Source organism: Oryctolagus cuniculus, chromosome 10 (assembly GCF_051225735.1).
Source record: "Oryctolagus cuniculus isolate XC-2025 breed Fujian yellow rabbit chromosome 10, ASM5122573v1, whole genome shotgun sequence".
In the NCBI taxonomy this organism is placed as follows: domain Eukaryota; kingdom Metazoa; phylum Chordata; class Mammalia; order Lagomorpha; family Leporidae; genus Oryctolagus; species Oryctolagus cuniculus.
In genome coordinates this window covers 40,320,131-40,341,841 of record NC_142876.1, presented here as the reverse complement: position 1 = coordinate 40,341,841, position 21,711 = coordinate 40,320,131, and the positions used below count along the sequence as shown (strand labels likewise).

The window sequence follows — 21,711 nt, the reverse complement described above, 5'->3', positions numbered from 1 at the left end:
ACGGTTGATGTACAATGTAATACTTTATCCATTTTAGTATTTTTTTTTTGTTCTAGTACCATTGGTTGAACTCTGTAATTAACACACAATTATTCTTAGTTGTTTAAATTTTAACTGAAAAGTGATCCCTGTTAGGAATTTGGAAAACATTATGCTGAGTGAAATAAGCCAATCCCAAAGGGACAAATACCACTTGTTCTCCTTGATAGGTGACAACTAACTGAGCACCAAAAAGGAAACCTGTTAAAGTGAAATGAACGCTATGAGAAACGGTGACTTGATCAGCCCTCACCCTGACTGTTGATGAGCAACTTGATATGTTATCCCTCTTAGTATTTTTTTTTTGTTTGTTCTACTTAATACTTTTGGTTGAATACTGTAATCAATACACAATTCTTCTTAAGTGCTGAAACTTAACTGAAAAGTGATCACTGTTAAATATAAGAGTGGGAATAAGAGAGGGAAGAGATGTGCAATTCGGGACATGCTCAAGCTGACCTACCTCAAACGGTAGAGTTAAAAACATACCAGGGGATTCCAATTCAATCCCATCAAGGTGGCATGTACCAATGCCATCTCACTAGTCCCGGTGATCAATTTCTGTTCACAATTGATCATAATGATAGGACTAAGAACCAAAGGGATCACATAAACAAGAACAGTGTCTGCAAATACTAGCTGATAGAATAAAAAAGGGAGAGAATGGTCCAACATGGGAAGTGAGATACACAGCAGACCCATAGAATGGCAGATGTCTTAAATAACACTCTGGCCTCAGAATCAACCCTTAAGGCATGCGGATCCGGCTGAAAAGCCCATGAGAGTATTTCAGGCATGGAAAGCCAAGACACTCTGGGGAAAAAAAACCTAAATGAAAGATCTCTGCGAGTGAGATCCCAGTGGAAAGAACGGGTCATCAAAGAAGGAGGTACCTTTGTCTGAAGGGAGGAGAGAACTTCCACTTTGACCATGGCCTTGTCTAAAAATTATCAGAGTCAGTGAACTCAGGGGGCTTCCATAGCCTTGACAGCTCATGACAAGAGCCTAGGTTGATTACTGATGCCATAAACAAGAGTGTCAATTTGTTAAGTCAACAACAGGAGTCACTGTGCACTTACTCCTCATGTAGGATCTCTGTCCTTAGTGTGCTGTACATTGAGATTTAATGCTATAACTAGTACTCAAACAGTATTTTTCACTTTATATTTCTGTGTGGGAGCAAACTGTTGAAATCTTTACTTAATGTATGCTAAACTGATCTTCTGTATATAAAGAGAAATGAAAATGAATCTTGATGTGAATGGAATGGGAGAGGGAGTGGGAAAGGGGAGGGTTGTGGGTGGGAGGGACATTATGGGGGGGAAGCCATTGTAATCCATAAGCTGTACTTTGGAAATTTATATTCATTAAATAAAAGTTTAAAAAAAAATTACCCATTACAAATTAGAACTAAAAAATCAACAACAGAAAAAAAAAGATTTATCTATTTATTTGAAAGTCAGAGTTACACAGAGAGAGGAGAGGCAGAGAGAGAGGGGGAGAGAGAGAGAGAGAGAGAGAGAGAGGTTTTCCATCTGCTGGTTCATTCCCCAATTGGCTGCAATGGCCAGAGCTTTGCTGATCTGAAGGCTGGAGCCAGGAGCTTCCTCTGGGTCTTCCCATGCAGGTGCAGGGGCCCAAGGACTTGGGCCACCTTCCACTGCTTTCACAGGCCATAGCAGAGAGCTAGATCAGAAGTGGAGCAGTGGGGTCTTGAACTGGCATTCATATGGGATGCGGGCACTGCAGGTGGTGGCCTTACCTGCTACACCACAGTGCCGGCCCCAAGCCATTCTTGATTCACAATTGTATCCTCATGGATTAAATTGGTAAATGCATCTTGACCTCATGCATCCATAGAGTAATGATGTGGTGAAGGAAACAGGATCAGTCTCTTGCCCTGCATTCCACCCAATGCATTGATTGCCTCTGCAGCACAAAATTTGACTTGTGTTTACTGAGCCCCCCTCACATGTAAAGTTGAGAATTGTGTTTACTGAGCCCCTCTCATCTGTAAGGTGGATAATACACTGTCTACCCAGTGCCTTTTTACAAATGACAAAGTCAACCCTGTCCTAGAAACAAGAAACAAGTGCTTCCCCATTGGTTAGAAACATCATTAGCGGGCCGGCGCTGCGGCTCACTAGGCTAATCCTCTGCTTTGCGGTGCCAGCACACCGGGTTCTAGTCCCGGTTGCCCATCTTCCAGGCCAGCTCTCTGCGGTGGCCAGGGAGTGCAGTGGAGGATGGCCCAACGTACTTGGGCCCTGCACCCCATGGGAGACTAGGAGAAGCACCTGGCTCCTTCCATCGGATCAGCGCGGAGTGCCGGCTGCAGCGCGCTGGCCGCGGCGGCCATTGGAGGGTGAACCAACGGAAAAGGAAGACCTTTCTCTCTGTCTCTCTCTCTCACTGTCCACTCTGCCTGTCACCAACAACAAGAACAACAAAAAGAAACATCATTAGCAACTAGCTCATGAAAATGTCTCCAGAATGTCACTTCCAGGAAAAAAGGGGACTGAACTGGGCAAGAAGAAAGTCCAAATCATACCTGGGGTCAGGAATTAGACTTTTGGGGGCCATCAGGATGTGGGTTTTGTCAGATGTCGGGGTTGGGTTCCGGAAATGTTGTCAGGCAGGGATGGAGCAAATTCCCAGCAAAGACTGTGCCAATCTCTGGCTAGGCTTTACTTAAGTTAGGGGAAGGAATCCATGCTGGGTAAATGAGGTAATGAATGTGCAAGTGCTTTGCAGACTGCACAGTGCTATACAAATGTGAAGCATTACTGCACTCATCTATTTCTGTTCCTTGTGCTCCCAGGGTTTCCTAATAAGAACTCCATCTGAAAGTCCTAGCCTGGCTTTGGATTAGCTAAAGGGAAGGGGTGTGTGCAGTGCAGTATTCGGGGTGGGGGTCCTTGGACCCTGAGCAGGGCAGAGGTCCCAGCTAGGAGAGTGGGGCTGGCTGACAACAAGATTTTGGAGGTGAAGGGGCTCAACATTACTTCCTGATCTGAGACATTTTCCAGGTCTAGGGACCATTCTGGTATTGCTCAAATCATTTCAGAGAGACAGAATGGCCTGTGATGTGAAGGGTGAGAGCAAATCAGGGCTGGTGTGGCTGGGAATAGGTACAAAGTGTCATGGGAAATGTCCCTATTTCCTAAGTCCTAAATGTCCCTAATTTCTGAGTCTGTTCTTGAAGTCACCCAGTCTGCCCCAGGCCAATGCAAGCTATTTCTAGATGCTTTGTGCAAAGCACAAGGACTGGCTTGAGAAGAAGGGAAGCTTCTTCTGCTAATATCCGTGATTATCTCTGCAGCATGGATTTGCCAGGCTGATTTATTTCTGCCCGAGTCCAGCATGCTCCTGGGCTTCCTTCCCCATCCCACAGCCATGGTAACCACTCAAACACATGTAAAGATAAACAGTTTGACTTCACCAAGGTCTGGCCAGCCTCGGACAGAGGAGCCAGGGCACCACATCCATTTCTGAGGCTAATGTCTTCAAGTTTATGGTTATGCTCAACTTGCTTCTTTGTATATTTCGCTGGGGCAGAGAAGCCCCATCTAGAGAGAGTCATATGAAATCTTAGCCTCTTAAATCCTGCTGTGGTGTGAGAACAAATCTCGGAAAAGTCTGATTCTTTTTTTTAAACTTTTATTTAATGAATATAAATTTCCAAAGTACAGCTTATGGATTACAATAGCTTCCCCCCCGCCCCTAACTTCCCTCCCACCCGCAACCCTCCCCTTTTCCTCTCCCTCCCCCCTTCCATTCACATCAAGATTCATTTTCAATTATCTTTATATACAGAAGATCAGTTTAGCATATATTAAGTAAAGATTTCAACAGTTTGCACCCACATAGAAACACAAAGTGGGAAAAGTCTGATTCTTTAGGAGGTCATGTTTTCTAAGCTCCTGGAAGCTGTCTGCACTACAGACTTCCTAAAGCACCTGGAAACTGCAGATGGCTCTTAAACAATGATGCTCAAGACCATGTTTTCTTGTCTGTTTGTTTATTGCACCACACTCACCGCTGAGTACAGTTCCCAATACCAGGTCAAGGATGAGGTCAAACATATTTGTCCAATGAGTGACTAAGTGAATGAATGAGTGGAAGCAGCCCAGTGCAAATTTTAAGCCACTCAGCAAGACAGCATTGAGGCAGACTTTCTTTTTTTGTCTAATTGTCAGCTGATTTTCACATGTTAAGTATATCCCATCATTACCCCACATGAGTGGCTATGATTTGGAGAAGGTTCTGAGAAGGGAAAGGCCAATGTTGGTGGTTGAAGAATTCTGTGAACCAAAGATAGGTCAGGGAGTGAGTGAATACTCATTTAATTTGTGTTAGACTACAAGGGCTAGGTGTTAATCTCACTGTTTGAGTCACTTGCTTTGTTCAAGATTGACTGGGTTTTCAGAATACTATATTCACCTACTCCCTTCCCCTGTCCTCCTTCTCTTTTTTTAACTTTTATTTAATGAATATAAATTTCCAAAGTACAGCTTATGGATTACAATGGCTTTCCCCCCCGCCCATAACTTCCCTCCCACCCGCAACCCACCCTTCTCCTGCTCCCTCTCCCCTTCCATTCACATCAAGATTCATTTTCAATTGTCTTTATATAAAGAAGATCAGTTTAGCATATATTAAGTAAAGATTTCAACAGTTTGCACCCACACAGAAACACAAAGTGTAAAATACTGTTTGAGTACTAGTTATAGCATTAAATCCTACATGAGGAGTAAATGCACAGTGACTCCTGTTGTTGACTTAACAAATTGACACTCTTGTCCTTCTTAAGGAACAATTTAGAAAGTGCACTGAGGGGGAACACCTGTCCTGGTGGTTAAGACACTGGTTAAGATGCCTGCATCCCACATTTAGTGCCTGAGTTTGGCTCCTTGCCCTGGCTTCTGCCTCTAGCTTCCTGATAGGATAAACCATGGGAGATAGTGGTGTTGGCTCAAGTAGCTGGTTCCTGTTGTCCATATGGGAGACCAAGACTGTGTTTCAGGATCCTGGCTTTGGTCCTGAGCCTACCCCTGGCTGTTGCATGCATTTGGGTAGTGAACTGGTAGATAGGCATGCTCTGTAAAAACTACACTTGGAATTGGAGTAGGAAGGACATAAGCTATTGTCTTGTTAGTCTTTAGAGCACATCAAAACCACCCCGGCTCCAGTGCAAACCTACTTGATCAGGGTTTTCAAGTGCAGAGCCCAGAGTAGAGAGCTGACAAAGCTCCATCAGTGACTCTGATGCTCAGAGAATGACCAGCATTTCACCCGACTTACATTTCACACAACCCACCTCCTACTTCTATGACATTAGGCATTTTACTTATTTAGATGGCATTTATTAGCTCATGTGGTGTCTTAATTCATGTCCCCAAATCAGCCTCCATGTTCCATGTTCTATGTCCTTGGGTCAGGGCAGAGAGCAGAGGAACCCCCATGCTGTGCACTGGGGTTGGCATGACCATGTTTCCAGGTTGTTTGCACTGCTGAGAGCATTGACACAGGATAGGAGTGTTCAGATGCAAGTGGGAGGAGAGATGGAGCATTAGGACTGCAGGCATAGAGGCTTCCCAGAGTAGATCATCCATGGTCTTCTCTGGGAGTATCAGGAGTGGTGTCTTCCCAGCCTGATTTGTTCATTCCCTCGCTTATTTTTCATTCATTCATCAATTATTTAGTGTGTGCCTAGTACATGCTAGGCGTGATAGACACCATGGTGTGTGAGGTTTTCCAGTCTCTGCCTGGTGAAAGTGAGAGTCTGGGTGGGTTGGGTAGGAAGGAGATTAAAAAAATCAGTCGACAAGTCAGTGATATTTATGCAGATTTTAGTATATGCTGTGAGAATCACAAACAGGTTACAGCTGCAACTGAGAATGACAGAAACAGGAAGCCTTGAGCTAATCCTCATACTAGGTTGCAGGCACCAACTCCATACTGAATCCATGAAAGTGGCTTTCCATGTTCTTTGACCACTATCCAGTTAAGGCTAGTTTCTGTCCAGGAACACCCTGCCACAATCTTGCCATCCTCTTCCACCTCTCTCACATTCTCTGTATGATCTACAGTTCTGCATTTGGCAATGCCAAATATTTTATAGATGAGGCTGCTGAGGTCTGAAGAGCAGAGCTGTCTGCTCAGTAGCACACAGCCAGCGAGTGGGGGGCTCTGAATTCTACCTTGTCCTTCTTCCCTGTGCTCTACCTACCCTGGTCTCTCTGCAGCAACCCCCACCCCAAGCAGGTCTTCTGTTCCTCCTCTTTCTTTTTAATTTTCTTTATTACCGTCAAGGCTTCAATTAACTTTTCTCTGTAGAACGACTGGATTAGGCAAAAGTTTGTGTGGGATCCAATAAAACGTCAGATGATATTGAGCATACGTCAGGCAAAGCCTGCAGCCCAATAAGTTATTATGTGTAAATGTTACAACTTTATTTTGAGGAGAATACATGTGTACTATCAAGCTGTTTTATGGATACGCAGCATGATTGATTACAGCGAGCGGATCTGTCGCAACAAGATAGACTCAGATAGAATAATCTGTGGATATTTGGGCCTCAGCAATTTGTTATCCAAAGATGACTCTAGAAATGATAATTCCTCCCATTTCAGCAATTTCCCTCTTCCCCTCCCCAGGAGAAACCCGTTTCCAGAGCGCTAGCTTCTGATGCCGGGGAGGGGTGGGGTGCTCTTTGCTTGCGTCTTTTTCCCATTGCTCAATAGTCAGCCATGCAAAGTTGTGTCTGGGCTTCAATGTGGCAGTGGCAGCTGAGACCTGGCCCACAGTGGGCAGGTGTTTGGGCTTGAGAATCAGGGCTACCCTAGAATAGCCTCTGCTTCTAAGCTAATAAACAGGCAAAGAAGAAAAAAAATCACCATGATTTGTTTGGCATATAAAACAGTTTGGGTAAAAATGGATTGTATCAAGTAGCTGAGCATTTTTCAGATCAGCCCCAAGCGACTTGTTGTTAAAAAACGCCTGGATGAAATTCATCAGCAACTTTTCAAAGAACACTTGTCTTGAGACAAAGAGTTGCTTGAATGCATTAAATCAAGTGGAAGCCCCCATCTCTTCCGTGATGCCATCACTGATTACCTTGGGATGCAGTGACTTCCTTGGGCTCCTATTAAGAGTCTAAGGTCCTTCTTTCCATAATGAGTCATCAGCACCCATTCCTTTGGATTTATGTCCAGACTGATGAGTTCCTTTTTGTCACAGATCTTATGTGTATAGGGACACCATGACCTAGTGGAAGGGATTTGGGATCCTGAGTGCAAAGCCCTGCATTAGCATCTTTCTCTGCCTACTGCTGACATTGGATAAGGCAGCGCCCTCAGCTGCTACAGTCCCAGCTACAGTCTCTGAAAAGCAGAGATGGCAAAAAGCCTGTTGCATTCACCTTGCAGGGATTGTTGTGAGAAGCAAATTTAGTATCAAAAAGCACTTTCTAAACTGCACAGTTATATTTAAGTAACATCTATGAAATTGCTAAGACCATATCACCAGCTTTGGATGCAAACACAGTGGATTTTTGTTTCATTTTTTCTGATCAATTACTTAGATCCTCAACTGCTGTCATTATTAGGGAGTCTGGTTCTTCATTTCATTTCCCCAATATGCTTTTTCCCTACAGAGGATGAGGGGGCAGAGAGAGAGAGAGAGAGAGAGAGAGAACAACTGAAAGCCCTGTCAGTGCAAGGCTTTGCTGCCTGTTGGTGGTATTCTTGTTGCATCCCGGCCCATGAGGCCTGTGTTGTCTGTGAGCACCTGTTTGGCACCTTGCTGCTAGCTTTGTGAGTCTAGGTCCTTGTACCCACTAAAGTGATTGCTGAACTTTCCTAAGCTTGGGTTGCCACTCATACACTCTCATCATCTGAGCTGCTCTTTCCCAAAACCCTCCTCCAGAGTGACTGGAACCTGAAGCATTTCTAGTTCCCCTGTCTTATGCTAGAATCACTTTGTCCATGTGAAGTCCCATGGGCCCTATATTAGGGTTCACTTCTCCACTTCCCTCTTGAGAGATCCCTTTTGGAGATTAGCACCCTGAATGGGAGCTGGAACCAGTTTATCCAAATTTTAGCCTCACCTCTTCCAAATAGTGTGACCTTGGGAAGATGACATAGCATCTCTGTGCCTCAGTTTTCTTATCTGAAAAATGGAAATTAAATTATATCATTTCACAGGGTTGTTAAGAAAATTAACTGAGATAATAGACATGAAGACTCCTCTGAGAAGAGGGTCTGGCACCGATCAAGAACCCCAGGTATTCTTAGCTATTATCCACCCTGACTGAATGACTGATTGACTGATTGTGGTCGCTGATCCCATGGGCAGTTTTCCCTAATCTGAGGCTTGTGCTTCAAGGACTTGGATATGGGTTACACTTCCCTCAAGGCTCCTGGGCTCCATATATAACCAGTATTGCCTAGTCCTATACTTTGCCTGCAGTGTTACTTAGGAAGAGTTGGATTCAGTAAGTTAAACTGAAAGTGGTGGAGGGGAAGTTTTATCAGTTAGCTTTTGCTGCATAACAAACTGCTACAAAATACCCTGGCTTGAAACAACCATTTATCAAGTTCACGATTCTGTGGTTTCACTGGGCAGTTTGTCTCAAGTGTCTGTGGTCAGCTGGTGGCTTGATGATCTAGGCTGGCCTCACTCTGTCTGGAAGCTGGCAAGCTATTGGCTACGAATTTGCTGACTCTGGACTGAGGTCTCTTGGTTCTTCTGTAAGGGTACTGTCTCTTTCCAGCAGGCTACATGGGGCTCACTCATGGGGCTATATCCAGGCTTCAAAGGTGGCAAGTTATGAGACCTTTTGAGGTCAATGCTTGGAGCTTGTACACTTTCCTGGTCAAATCCCTCTCTTGGAGGGAGATGCTTTGCTGCTAAGAATTTGTGGTTGTTTGTTGTTTAAAATAGCAGTTCTACCCTTGGAGCAGTGGACTTCTTGGTTTCCATTTATATTCTAATGCCTGGGGATGTCAGCTTTACTCAGAGCCCTTCTCCCTCTTTTCAGCTTTAGTTTGTTACATACTCATTCTAAGCCAAACACACCAGGCTACAAGATGTGGTAGTTGCAGAGAACTCAGGGAGAAGTTGGAAAAAAGGGTAGAAATGCCATGCTTGCATCTGGCAGGGCCATCAGCCAGGTCTAGAGGAAAAATGCAGGAGGAGCTTCCTGAGTCTGAAGGCTATGCAGGAGTTGCCCATGTGTGGGGAGTGGGGTGGAAAAGAATGCACAGATAAAGATGGACATCATAGACAGAGATCACCCCATCCTGTCTCCTTAATTACAATGAGTTCTGGAGAAGCTCCCAATTGCACCCATATTTAATGGAAGTGGACCAGCTCAGGCTTCCTGACTGCCCCATCTTTATTTGTATCAGGAATTAGGTCATCAACTAAATACATCTCAGTTAAGGCCATCTTGGGAAATCTATTCACAGACTTAATCATGCTTCTTCTTCAGTTCTTTGATCCCATCTCCCTTATGAGGAGTGCCACATTTCCTATCACCCTCAGCTCCTATATATCTGTAAAAGTGAGAGTCTGCTCTAGGATTGGCTGTTGAGTGACTCACGCAGACGTCCCTCCTCCTGGTTCAGTGTTTCCTGTGGACCGATAAGGAACCTCCATGCAACTGGCTGTACTGTAACTCCATGCTGCATGCAACTTGCCAGAAGAGATGAGCTGGAGGGCATTATGCTAAGTGAAATATGTAGCCATGGAAAGTCAAGTACTCTATGATCTTACACATGTAGAATTCAAAAAGTCAAACAGAAGGAGAGAGTAGAATAGAAGTTGCCACGGTTTGGAGGTGAGGGAAATGGGGTGATGTTGGTTAAAGCGAGTGGATTTTCAGTTATGAAGATGAATAAATTCTCAGGATCTAAAGCATAACCTGGTGACTGTTGTTCATAATACTTAATTGCATACTTAACTTTTTCTAAGAGAATTGATCTTAAGTATTCTCAGCATACACACATACACAAAAGAAACAATGTGAGATGATGGATATATTAATGAACTTGATTGTGGTAATCATTTCACACTGTATACACATACCAAATCATCATATTGTACATGTTGAATATACATGATTTTTATTTGATAATTATTTTTTTTGGCTTTCAAACTTTTATTTAATGAATATAAATTTCCAAAGTACAGCTTATGGATTACAATGGCTTCCCCCCCATAACGTCCCTCCCACCCGCAACCATCCCCTTTCCCACTCCCTCTCCCCTTCCATTCACATCAAGATTCATTTTCGTTTCTCTTTATATACAGAAGATCAGTTTAGCATATATTAAGTAAAGATTTCAACAGTTTGCACCAACACAGAAACATAAAGTGAAAAATACTGTTTGAGTACTAGTTATAGCATTAAATCTCAATGTACAGCACACTAAGGACAAAGATCCTACATGAGGAGTAAGTGCACAGTGACTCCTGTTGTTGACTTAACAAATTGACACTCTTGTTTATGGCCTCAGGAATCACCCTAGGCTCTTGTCATGAGCTGCCAAGGCTATGGAAGCCCCCCTGAGTTCACTGTTATTCCTCAGTAAATATGAAAAAAATGATCATGCAGAAAGTTTCATCAGCAAGTGTGCAACAAAACTTCATAAATGGATGGTTATGCCCTGGAACACTTGGCTCTTTGCTTCTGCCTTATTTATGAATATGCTTTACCCAGTGTGTTGGTACTCCTTCTGGCCATAATTCCCATATGTGAATCAGGGCCACCTCCCAAGCCCAAAGTCAAAAATGAGCTCACTTCTGGCCGTTGCCCAGAGTTTTTGGTTCAACCTTTAGGTTCATAATCTCATGAAATTCTCACCAAATTCTATCAGGTAGCTCGAGAGAAAAGTCCTCATGTAGCAGATGGAGAAACAAGCTCATGGAAGTTAAGGAATTTGCTCAAAGTATCCAGTGAGTGAGGGATTGATTCAGGACAGAAGGCCAGTTCGGAAGCCTTCAAGACCAGAATTTGATGGAGAGATAGATCAGCCTCTGGCCTGCCATTAGAGAGAACCCCCAGGACTTCTTGCACCCTAGGATAGGTCTTGCCCAAACCAGCCAGCCCAAATATTGGTACTTTCTTGAATCCCTTTGATTTGATTTCCTTGTCCATGACTTGGCACCTGACTGATCCTATGATATCTACACAATACTTCCAGCCCTACATGCCCTTTTATACGCTAGAGTCCTTAATGCAAAGTAGAAAACATGAGGTCAGTGTTGAATATCACAGACACCCTACAACTTCTACCCTACTAAAGGCCGCTTGCTGGAGGGCAGGCAAAGAATCCTGACTAAACCTATCAATACACACGTGCTGCCCAGCTGATAGACATGGGGGAAGGGCCACAGAAACTCCAAGGGGGAGGAAACCCGGCTTGACAAGGGGTGGGTAATTAGACTTTGTGTTGTTGAGGGCAGAACTAGGGCAAGTGACTGAGAGTACTGGGAAGCAAATTTTAATCCACTGCAAGGAATAACTTTCTACCCCTTTAGAGCTGTCCAGAAGGAGAAGGTTTTGTCTTAAGTGATCACTTATCTGTCATTCATGGGAGTTGCTGGTCCCATGCTGAACAGCAAGAACTGACAGAGAGGCTTTTTCAGTCAAACTAAAGCCCATCAATTTTTCTTTATTAAGCCCAGCCATTGGTCCTAATTTTAGATTCTGGAGCAGCATCAAATAAAGCTAATCACTCTTGCACATTTTACAAGAGGGGCTTGTAAATGAATTTCTAATTGGTGGAATTTCAAGCATGGTTATGAAGTGAAATGAATTTCAGGCCAGTGGGGAGATATTTTGGGGAAGTGCGGGCTTTTCAGAGGCCTTAAATCATGCCACAAAGCTGACCAGCTCCCAACCTGTGTTGGATGAATGTGTGAGAAATACATGAGAAACTCATTTTAACTTTCAATTGCTAAAGATCCTTTTGGTGGAATGAAGCAGCATCTACAGGGCTTCAGAAATTCCCTGTGAGTCTTTGGTAAATCCCCCTTCCCCTTTAGACTCAGAATATAAAGTTGTGGCCCCCAATTTAGGAAATGGCTATGCTTAGGAAATGGACAGGGACAAGAGGGGGCTATAGGTAATCCCCGTATCTTTTTGCCTACCTGCTTGGAGGTGTTCATGGAAAGAATGTAAACTATTAGCATAAATATTGTTGATGGCACCCACAGGCTGGGTCTGAGAAGGGTGACACCAGTCACTCCTGCCCCCAGTACTAGATGTGTACATCATTACTGGAGGGAATGCTGGTTTCTTGCTGCTTGGTCACTTTTAGCATCCAGCATCACCCAAAAGGCATTTGAGCTTCTTGTTGGAAGTCACAAGTAGAGAGAGGTGACACTGCCAGCGAGGTGTGACACTGCCATCGAGGTGTAACTTCAGGGCTTTCTTCCTCCCCTTTCCATACCACTTCCTTCCTTTCTGCTTTCTCTCTATGTCATGCATATTGTTTTGGAGCACCTTGGGTCCCAGGTGGAAGCAAGAATACAGTCCTTTCATTTCCACTGAGGAGCTAATGGCTTACTCTGTGCAAGCTGATCCAGGGAGGGTGGTACAATCATTTCCTGTATACTACTTACTCTTTCAGGCTTCTTTATTTAATTACCTGTGTTATTTTAAGTGGTGATGAGAAAACAGCCTAGACCTCCACATATCCATCCATGTGTGCATCTGTGCATGCTTGCATCCATGCAAATGCTTATGCATGCTTTCATGCATGCACTGATATACCCATGCATGTCTATTTGACAGACACTTATTGGGCTTTGACATGGAGCCAAACATTGTGCTGGGATCAGCATAAAATGAAGTCAAGGCATTTCAGGAACTCAGGGACTGACCAAAAAACAGTTTTGCAAATAAAGCCATCCACTATGGCGAGACAGTTGCTGCACTGGAGGTTTGTGTGAAGGGCAGTAGGACCCAGAGAAGGCTGCCAGCCTGGGGGAGTTGAGGAAGGAATGAAAAGAACCTTGATAAATGAGTTGGCATTTTCCAGACAAACAAGCTCTGTGCAGGGTGCAGAGTTAAGAGACAGCAGAGCATGTTTAGAAAGAGGTTCCGATAGGGCAGGGGCTGCATCTGCTTTTCCTGTTCGTTGTACATCTGCTCTTGGTGGACTCTTGCCCTTTCTGTAATACACAACTATGCACAGATCTTTAAGTTAATACACTTGAGTTAAATTTGTACTTCTTGTGAAACTAGTACATGTACATGATTAAAAAATTCAAATTTCTTATAAGATTTAGAAAGCACAGCAGTTCTTTGGCTCAACAATTATATTGCAATTTTCTATTAAATGAATTTTTCAGATCTCCATATTTGTATCTCCAAAAATATCCACAAAGGAATAGAAATACAATTATTTTCTTTCTTAAACAACTTTTTGTCTATCTAAGAGCTAATAATCATGCATTTTAGAAATTTGCCTTGTTCTCTGCGTACTTGTCACAGACTCTTCCCTGAATTCAGACAGAACTACCAGAATCCCTTAGGTAGAGTCAATGCCACTGGGTGATGGAACAGCATTTTTTTTTTTTCCTTGGAATCATCCCTCCTGGGGCCCTGTATTAATTCACTTTTCATCACTAAGATGAAATACCTGAGACAAGCTATTTATGAAGGCAGGGGAGGTTTATTTAGCTCACCATTTTGGAGGCTGAAAATTCAAGCAGTGTCATGCAGGCTCATGAGTGGAGGAAGGAGTACATGGCAGCCAGGAAGCAGAGTGGGTGGGCCCAAAGCCAGGCTTCTATGACAACCCTCTGGTGAGAACTGCTGTCCAAGGGCATACCTGAATCACCTGAGGACTGCCCGCTAAGCCCCACCTCCTCAAAGGGAACCACCTCCCAATAGCTCCATTCTTAGGACCAAGCCTTTAACACATGGACATTGGGAGATGCCCAAACTAATATCCAGGCCATAGGGAGCCCCAGACCCTTGCTACATTTGATTTGGATGGGCTCTCTCTGGACTTGCTGCAGCCTTCCTCTCTCCTCTCCTGGAGCTCTTCTTCTCCATGTGTCTCCTTCCTGGACCTCACAGCCTCTTTGCTTTACACTCTTGCTTTGGTGAAGGTTCTCTTCCAGTAGCCTCTCATGAAAACACACAAGAGGGTACAGTTGCAGAGCCCTTGCATATATGAACGGGTCTTCTTCCACTGCTCACGCTTGATTCCCCTTTTGGCTGGATATAGAGCTCTAGGGTGGAAATACTTTCCCCCAAGGATTCGGAAGGTTTTGGTCTGCTGCACCCTAGGTTCTAGTGATGCTACTGAGAGGCCTGATGCCTTCTTGGTTTTCACTCTGTGCATATGATTTTCTTTTCACTCATCTCTGGAAGTGTTTGTATCTTCCTTATTCCTAGCGTTTGGAATTTCAGATTGGCATATCTAGGTGAACCCTTTTCTTCCCTGTTCAGCATTTTTGATCTTTTGACAAAGATCAAAAGACTCAAACCCTTCTGTTCTGGAAATGTTTTTGGGATTTTTGTTTTTGTATTTGCTTCTTTGTTTCCTTTGATTTCTCATTAAAAATGTTTTGAGAGACTATTGGATGTCCTTGATGTATGCTTTAATTTTCCTGTTATTTCTTTTCAGCATTTCATCACATTATCTTTTGTATATTTTCTAAGATATTGCATAAATTTATCTTCTAGAAGTCTGTTTAATTTTATTATAGTTATTCCATATTTAATACCCATATACTCTTCAAAAATTCTTCTAATCGCGCTTTTACAATAGCTTTCTGTTCTTATTGCATGGATACCTATCTTATTTTTCTCTGAAGACATTAGCTATAGTTTTAAAAAAATATTTATTTTATTTATTTGAGAGACAGAGTTACAGAGAGAGGTAGAGACAGAGAGAGAAGTCTTCCATCTGATTGTTCACTCCTCAGGTGGCCGCAATGGCCGGAGCTATGCCGATCCGAAGTCAGGAGCAGGAGCCTCCTCTGGGTCTCCCACACAGATGCAGGGGCCCAAGGACGTGGGCCATCTTCTACTGCTTTCCCAGGCTATAGCAGAGAGCTGGATTGGAAGAGGAGCAGCCAGGACTAGAACCAGAGCCTATATGGGATGCCAGCGCTTTAGGCCAGGGCTTTAACCCACTGTGCCATAGCGCCGGCCCCAGCTATAGTTGTTTTTTAAGATTTAGCTATTTGAAAGACAAGTTACAGAGAAAAAGAGAGAGAGAGAAAGAGAGACATCTTTATCCACTGGTTCATTTTCCAAATGGCTGCAATGGTTGGGGTTGGGGTAGGCCAAAGCCAGGAGCCTAGAATTGTGTCTGGGTCTCCCACATAGGTGGCAGAGATCCAAGAACTTGTGCTGTCTTTCACTGCTTTTTCAGGCGCCTTAGCAGAGAGCTGGATAGAAAGTGGAGCAGCTGTGGCTTGAACTAGGGCTCATATGGAATGCTAGCATTGCAGGTGCTGGCTTAACTTGCTGCACCACAACAGCAGTCCCAGCTGTAGCTTTTTTTAAAAAGTATTCTTCTTGCTTTACTTTTGTTTCCCAGAGTTCCTAATTCTAGGTTATTATTTTCATTCACATTTTTCTTAAATGTCTGCTGACCCTTGGTTACCTGTTCATATTTCTGAGTAAGGAGCCACGTTGCCAACTGAAAATCTGTGGTTATCGTTGGGCTTTATTGAATGGTGAGTTTCCTGGTGGTGGGATTGGATCCAGGCTATTTTGATACCCAATTTACAAGTCTAAAGAATTTGACTCTCTGCAGACAACACCTTCAGCTTTCTGTGTTGCTTTTAGTCTCCTGGGAGACCCCGTGGGCAAAGGAGGGGAGGTGCCTCACCAAAGAGCTTCCTTCACCTTATGCAGGTTCTAGTCCTGCTGAAAGCAGGTCTGGGAGATGAGCCTTAGGCCATTACAGTTAGGAGAGAGGAGGAGGCTGGAGAGACTGAAAGGGATAGCAGAGTCATTAGAACAGCAGGATGAAAAGCATGCCTGGGAAAAATGATTGGTACCTTGGTTATAGTGCAGATATCTAGCCTGTTGACTTTGGACAACCACTCATGATCCTCAATATCACTATGCAGGTGGAATCCAGTTTGTGGGACAAAGGAAGACATGGAGGAGAAGAAGCTAAATGGCCCTTCAGAGATGGAATCCTCAGCCTTGGTAGACTCTTACCCTTCCACAGGCATTACCGGCTTCAGTTCACCTGATTTCAGTAGAAACTGAACACATCCTGGAGAGACAGGGTATGTATTCACATCAGCCATCAGAAGTGATGGGCAGGAGACAAGAGGGATTCTTAAAAGTATGAAAGTAAAACAAACACTTTATTTAAGGAAAAGGCAACTTAGAAAAGAGAAAAGCCTAATAAATAACTCAGTACAGCTGGCTTAAGCACTTTAAAGCCAGTGTCTGTGATAAGCAATGAAAACATTAATATAAAATGCTTCACCATAAATGAGTACAATTCAGGCTGATGTATTGCAGCTGAGCCGGCTGTTGGGTGCTATGCTTTTAAAGTGATGTTTACAATCAGTGTTTTTTCCTTTGGTAACTAAAAGAAGGCAGAAATGGCTGTAAGCCTTGCCAGGGTGCAGCTCTGAGCCTTGAGAGGGTGGGAACTCTGCCAAGTGCCTGGCCCCTCTCCATCCCATTCCCAATCAGCTGGAGACAAGGGAATTAGGAAGCTTCAGAGAGGAGTGGTGTCAGGGACCAGAGAACTGGGTGCCTGGTTTAAGTTGATGGCCAGTTCTGAGGTCTGGGGTTGGCAGATCAGTCTTACCGGGTACCATGTGTCCTCAGCTAGTCCTGGAGGCCACAGAGGGTGTCTCCCAGAGACTTTTCATGCCCCGCTGTCTCTTCCTTCTCAGGCCTGGAGAGTGGAATGGTAGCTACTAGAGGCTGGGGAGAGTAGGGTGGTGGGAGGGTTGGGGAAAGATTGATTAATGGGCACTAAGTTATGGTTAGTTAGGAGGAAAAAATTCTGGTGTTCTATTGTACAGTAAGGGGACTGCATATCATGACAATGTACTGTTATATAGAATGTATGTTATTTAGAAAAAAATTTAAAGTTTATTTATTTATTTTCATCTAATTGAAAGGCAGAGGGAGAGAAGGGGAGACAGCGAGAGAGAGATAAGGTATGTCTTGCATCCATTGACCTAAGTTCACTCCCTGAATGATTGTAACAGCCAGGGCTGGACCAAGCCAAAGTCAAGAGCCTAAAATTCCATCTCGATATCCCATGTGGGTGACAGGGGTTCAAGTATCTGGTCGTCATCTACTACCTCCTGGGCTGCATCAGCAGGAAGCTGGATCAGAACTGGAGCAGCCAGCGTTCTAGCCAGGCATTCTGAAATGGAATGCAGGCATCCCAAGTGGCAGCTCAAACTTCTGTGCCACAATATCCCTGAAGGGGTCTGGAACCAAGTGCTTGAGCCATCACCTGCTGATTAGCAGAAAGCTGAGACAGGAATCCAGGCATTCTATATGGGATGGGAGTGTCCCAAGAAATGGTTTCACCACTGTGCCAAATGTCTACTCCACTTCTTTCGATAAAGCTAGAAGCACGATTTTGAATGTTTTCACCATAGAGAAATCATAAATGTTTTGAAGAGATGGGTGTGTTTACCCTATGTGAACATTACAAATTTTATGTATTTATTGACATTCTACATGGTATTCTGAAAATTTGTCCAGTTTTAATGGATCAGTTATCAGGGATAATCTTATTACCTTCCTGAAAAATACATTCCTTTTGTTATGCAAGAAGAAGAAAAATGTCTCACATTTGCTGAGTGCCGGCTCCATGCCAGGTGCTACTCCTGGCTAGGCAGGGTGGCCCTCCCTGGGGATGCATTGGTCCTGGATTTGTGCTTGTGTGGACGACCTTGTCCTGGCCCCACAGCCTCTTCCCTCTTCCAGGATTCTACCTCTCCTTGTGCTCACTCTTGTTTTTTTTGTCCTAGGGTTCTGGCAGCCCCGGATGTTTGGGAAGTGGGAGTTCTTTTTTTCTCCCCCCTTTATCATTGCTGTCCATAAAAGGACTCACAAGACTCCTTCCTTAAAGGGTTTAACTGTCAATCATGTCAGGAAAAATAAACAAAGCAGCACAGACTGTGACGAGGTCAAAGAAGCAGGGTTCTCTTGGTGGCTGTCACTGGCTATTGGTTCCTGCATTTTTTTTAAATGATGGCTCCAGAGGCCCCCCAAGAAGGGGACTCAGAGCCCCTCAGCTGTGTCTGGGGTCACACTGACAGCCCTTGAGCACTTAGAAGTGAAACGAGCCTGTTCAGTCTCTCACCCATAACCCTGCCTACTGAGTCCTGCAGAGCGCAGACGCATCCTCAGCTCTCCTTAGCCCCATACCTGGGAACCAACTGCTGCTTCTCTGGACCTCACAGGTTTTTTCCCTTGGATTTAGATGATCCTACCCCATTTCCTATTTGTTTCTTATGGAGGCTGTCACAAATGACCATAGTTGTAGATGCTTAAAACAATACTCTTTGTCTTGTAGTTCTGGAAGTCAGAGATGGGACGGGGTCTCACGGGGCCACCCTCAGGGTGTAGGTAGGTTGGAGGCTGCAGGGTGAACTCTTGCTTATGTTTTGGCTTTTCTAGCTCTGGAGACAGCCCCTGTGCCCTGGCTCATGGCCCCTTTTATCTTTATAGCCATCCCAGGCTGATTGAACCTTCCTGGGTCACTTCAGTCTGACATCCACATGGCTGCCTCCTTCTTGACCTCCTTAAGAGCACTGGGACTATCATGGAGGCCCTTGCACAATACTCAGTAAGATCACTGCTTTAAGACTGGCTGATTGGCCACAGTTTCCCATCAGCATTCTTCATGCCCTCTGCTATGGAGAGAGCACATTCACAGGTCCTTGGAATGAGGGCATGAACATGTTTGGGGAGAAAAGCATTTTTCTTCCGACCACAGCAGCTGCCATTGACTTCTGCTCCCTTAAATTCTCCATATCTTCCTGACAAAAACCAGGTCAGCTGGAAAGACTGCTTCCTCCTTCAGGTGAAGCTGGCCTTGTCCCCTGGGGTCCCTGTGTGGACAGACGTGGGCTAAGTGACCACAAGGGGGAAACAAATGATGCTGTACAGTATGCTGTGCTGCTAAGTCAGAATGCTTCTTAGGCTTGGTTGTGAGGTGTAATGAGTACATTAAAACCTATTTATTTAATTTTCATCTGCTAGAAAGTGAGAGAGAGAGAGAAAGAGAGAGAGAGAGAGTGAGAGAGAGAGAGAGAGAGAGAGAGAGTCTTGTACCCACTGGTTTACTCCCTAAATGTGTATAGCAGTCAGGGCTGGTCTAAGACAAAGCTAGGAGCCAGGAACTCAATTCTTGGGTGGCAGGGGCCTGGGCACTTCAGCTATCACCTGCTGCTTCTTAGGATGTACTAGCAGGAAGCTGGATCAGACATGGAGTAGTTGGGACATGAACTGACATGTGACACAGGTGGCTAAGCTCACTGTGCTACAACACTCACCCTTTAGTACTTTTTTTTTTTAAAAAGATTTATTTATTTATTTTAAAGACAGAGTTACAGAGAGAGGTAGAGACAGAGAGAGAGAGAGAGAGAGAGAGGTCTTCCATCTGCTGGTTCACTCCCCAGATGGCTGCAACGGCTGGAGTTGTGCTAATCCGAAGCCAGAAGCCAGGAGCCTCCTCTGGGTCTCCCACGTGGGTGCAGGGACCAAGGACTTGGGCCATCTTCTACTGCTTTCCCAGGCCATAGCAGAGAGCTGGATTGGAAGAGGAGCAACCAGGACTAGAACTGGCACCCATATGGGATGCCAGCACTTCAGGACAGGGCTTTAACCCACTGCACCACAGCGCCGGCTCCTCAGTGCATTTTTGACTTAGAGTATCTTTCAACTCATGGTGAGCTCATTGGGGCATAGTGCAACATGAGTCAAGGACCACATGTACATAAATACATACATAGATCTATATGGTTGTTCATAAATTGTGAGATGGAAGGTGAAGGACAGTTGTGCCAACCACCTGTCATGTTCAAGGTCAGCCATTGTGCCCAGCACATCCCCATTCCAATGCCACATGTGACTGGCAACTCCAGAACTATGTACTACACCCACCAACATGCCACCTTGGTCAAGCTACTTTGTTTCTTGGTGCCTCACTTTTCTGGGTCCTAAAATGGGAAAACCTAATTTGAAGAGTGAGAAAAAATGTGTTGGGTGTGTAGGTTCTGTTCCTCCATCTATACTTTATGGAATACCTCAAAAAGTACACGGAAAAATGAAATTAAGATAAGTTTATTTTGGTGCAGAAGACTTTGAAATCCTTGTGTGATATTTTCAGAATACACGTTTCCATGATGTTTTGGGATTTGAGATTCCCAATCTCTTTCTCTTCTTCCACAGGGAATGGTGAGTGCCTGCCGAGCATTATAGAATGAGGAGTTGGGTAGGGCATTGTTGGGGACTCAACCAGCCAGTAATGATCTTTGGAACAGAACCACCCCAAACAGCATCTTTCCTTACCAGAAATTCTATACACAAAGTGCCAGGTGAGCTCAGCAGTTCTGTGCTTCCTGACCAGCACTGTGTTGCTTTTTAGCTCCCAATTATAAATTTAAACTGAACAGATGTATTATATGGAAATACTTTAAACTATTATCAGAAACAGCTTTTGCATTAGTGGTAATAAATCCATATTTGTAGTCACTTCTCTTTTTTGCCTGCTTGATAACTTGAAAATTCTAAAATCTTTTTCTAGAATAAATCTGGATAAAGGGATTGGTGCCCTCCTCCCTTCACTACTCTGCTTCCCACCCTCCCCTTGTACTCACCCCAAAGCCACCAGTCCTGCCCAATAGCTCCACAAAGGAAGCAGTGAAGAAGGGAAGAAAGTGGAGGTCTCCCTGAACACAAACCCAGATTATGGACTCAGGTAACTTCCATACCCTTTGTGGTTTAAAGCAGTTTCCAGTGACCCTGCCTCCTTGTGTTCATGCCCTATCTGGCCTGGACCTATCTGATGAACAGAATACTGCAAAAGTGATGGGGTGTTACACTTGAGATTAAGTATGGCTGTGAGTTTCAAATTGCTGGGACTCTTTCTCTTGTGTTATTGACTCTCTGGCTTGGATGAAGCAAGCTGTCATGGTAGAGAGAACACATAGCAGAAAATTGAAGGTAGCCTCTGGCCAATAGCCAATGAGGAACTGAGACCATCAGCCAAACGACCCATGAAAAACAAAGTTCTTCCAAACCCAGTGCATGAGCTTAAAAGCCGACCCTGCTTCATTTCAACATTGAGATGTCCATGGCTCTAAAATAGTCCATGGGAGACCCTGAAACAAAGGGCCTAGCTAAGCCTTGTTCAGATTTCTGACCATGAAGAACTTCTCCACTTAGCAGTTCCAGCATTAAGCAGTCACAACCATCAAACCCATGCAAGTTCCACCAGCACAATTTTGGTCCCCAGACATGCAGACCTACAGCATGGACCATCCTACATCAGGACTTGTGCCAGCCATTCCTTCTGTCTGGAATGCTCATCCCACATGCTCATGTGGCTTACTCACTCTTGCACTTCAAGTCTTTTTCAAATTTTATTATCATCCTAGGTCCCTCTCCTTCTGGTCATGCTATTTGAACTTGCAATT

The 21,711-nt window shown here is 44.3% G+C and overlaps 1 long non-coding RNA gene across 1 annotated transcript in view; it reads left to right on the top strand.

The window, feature by feature from the left end:
• Positions 1–21,711, top strand: part of LOC149123739 (uncharacterized) — a 121,070-nt gene that overhangs the window by 56,567 nt on the left and 42,792 nt on the right. Inside the window, exon 3 of the long non-coding RNA XR_016214054.1 lies at positions 16,150–16,314. This is a non-coding gene — a long non-coding RNA (uncharacterized LOC149123739). The remainder of the gene's footprint in view (positions 1–16,149; positions 16,315–21,711) is intronic.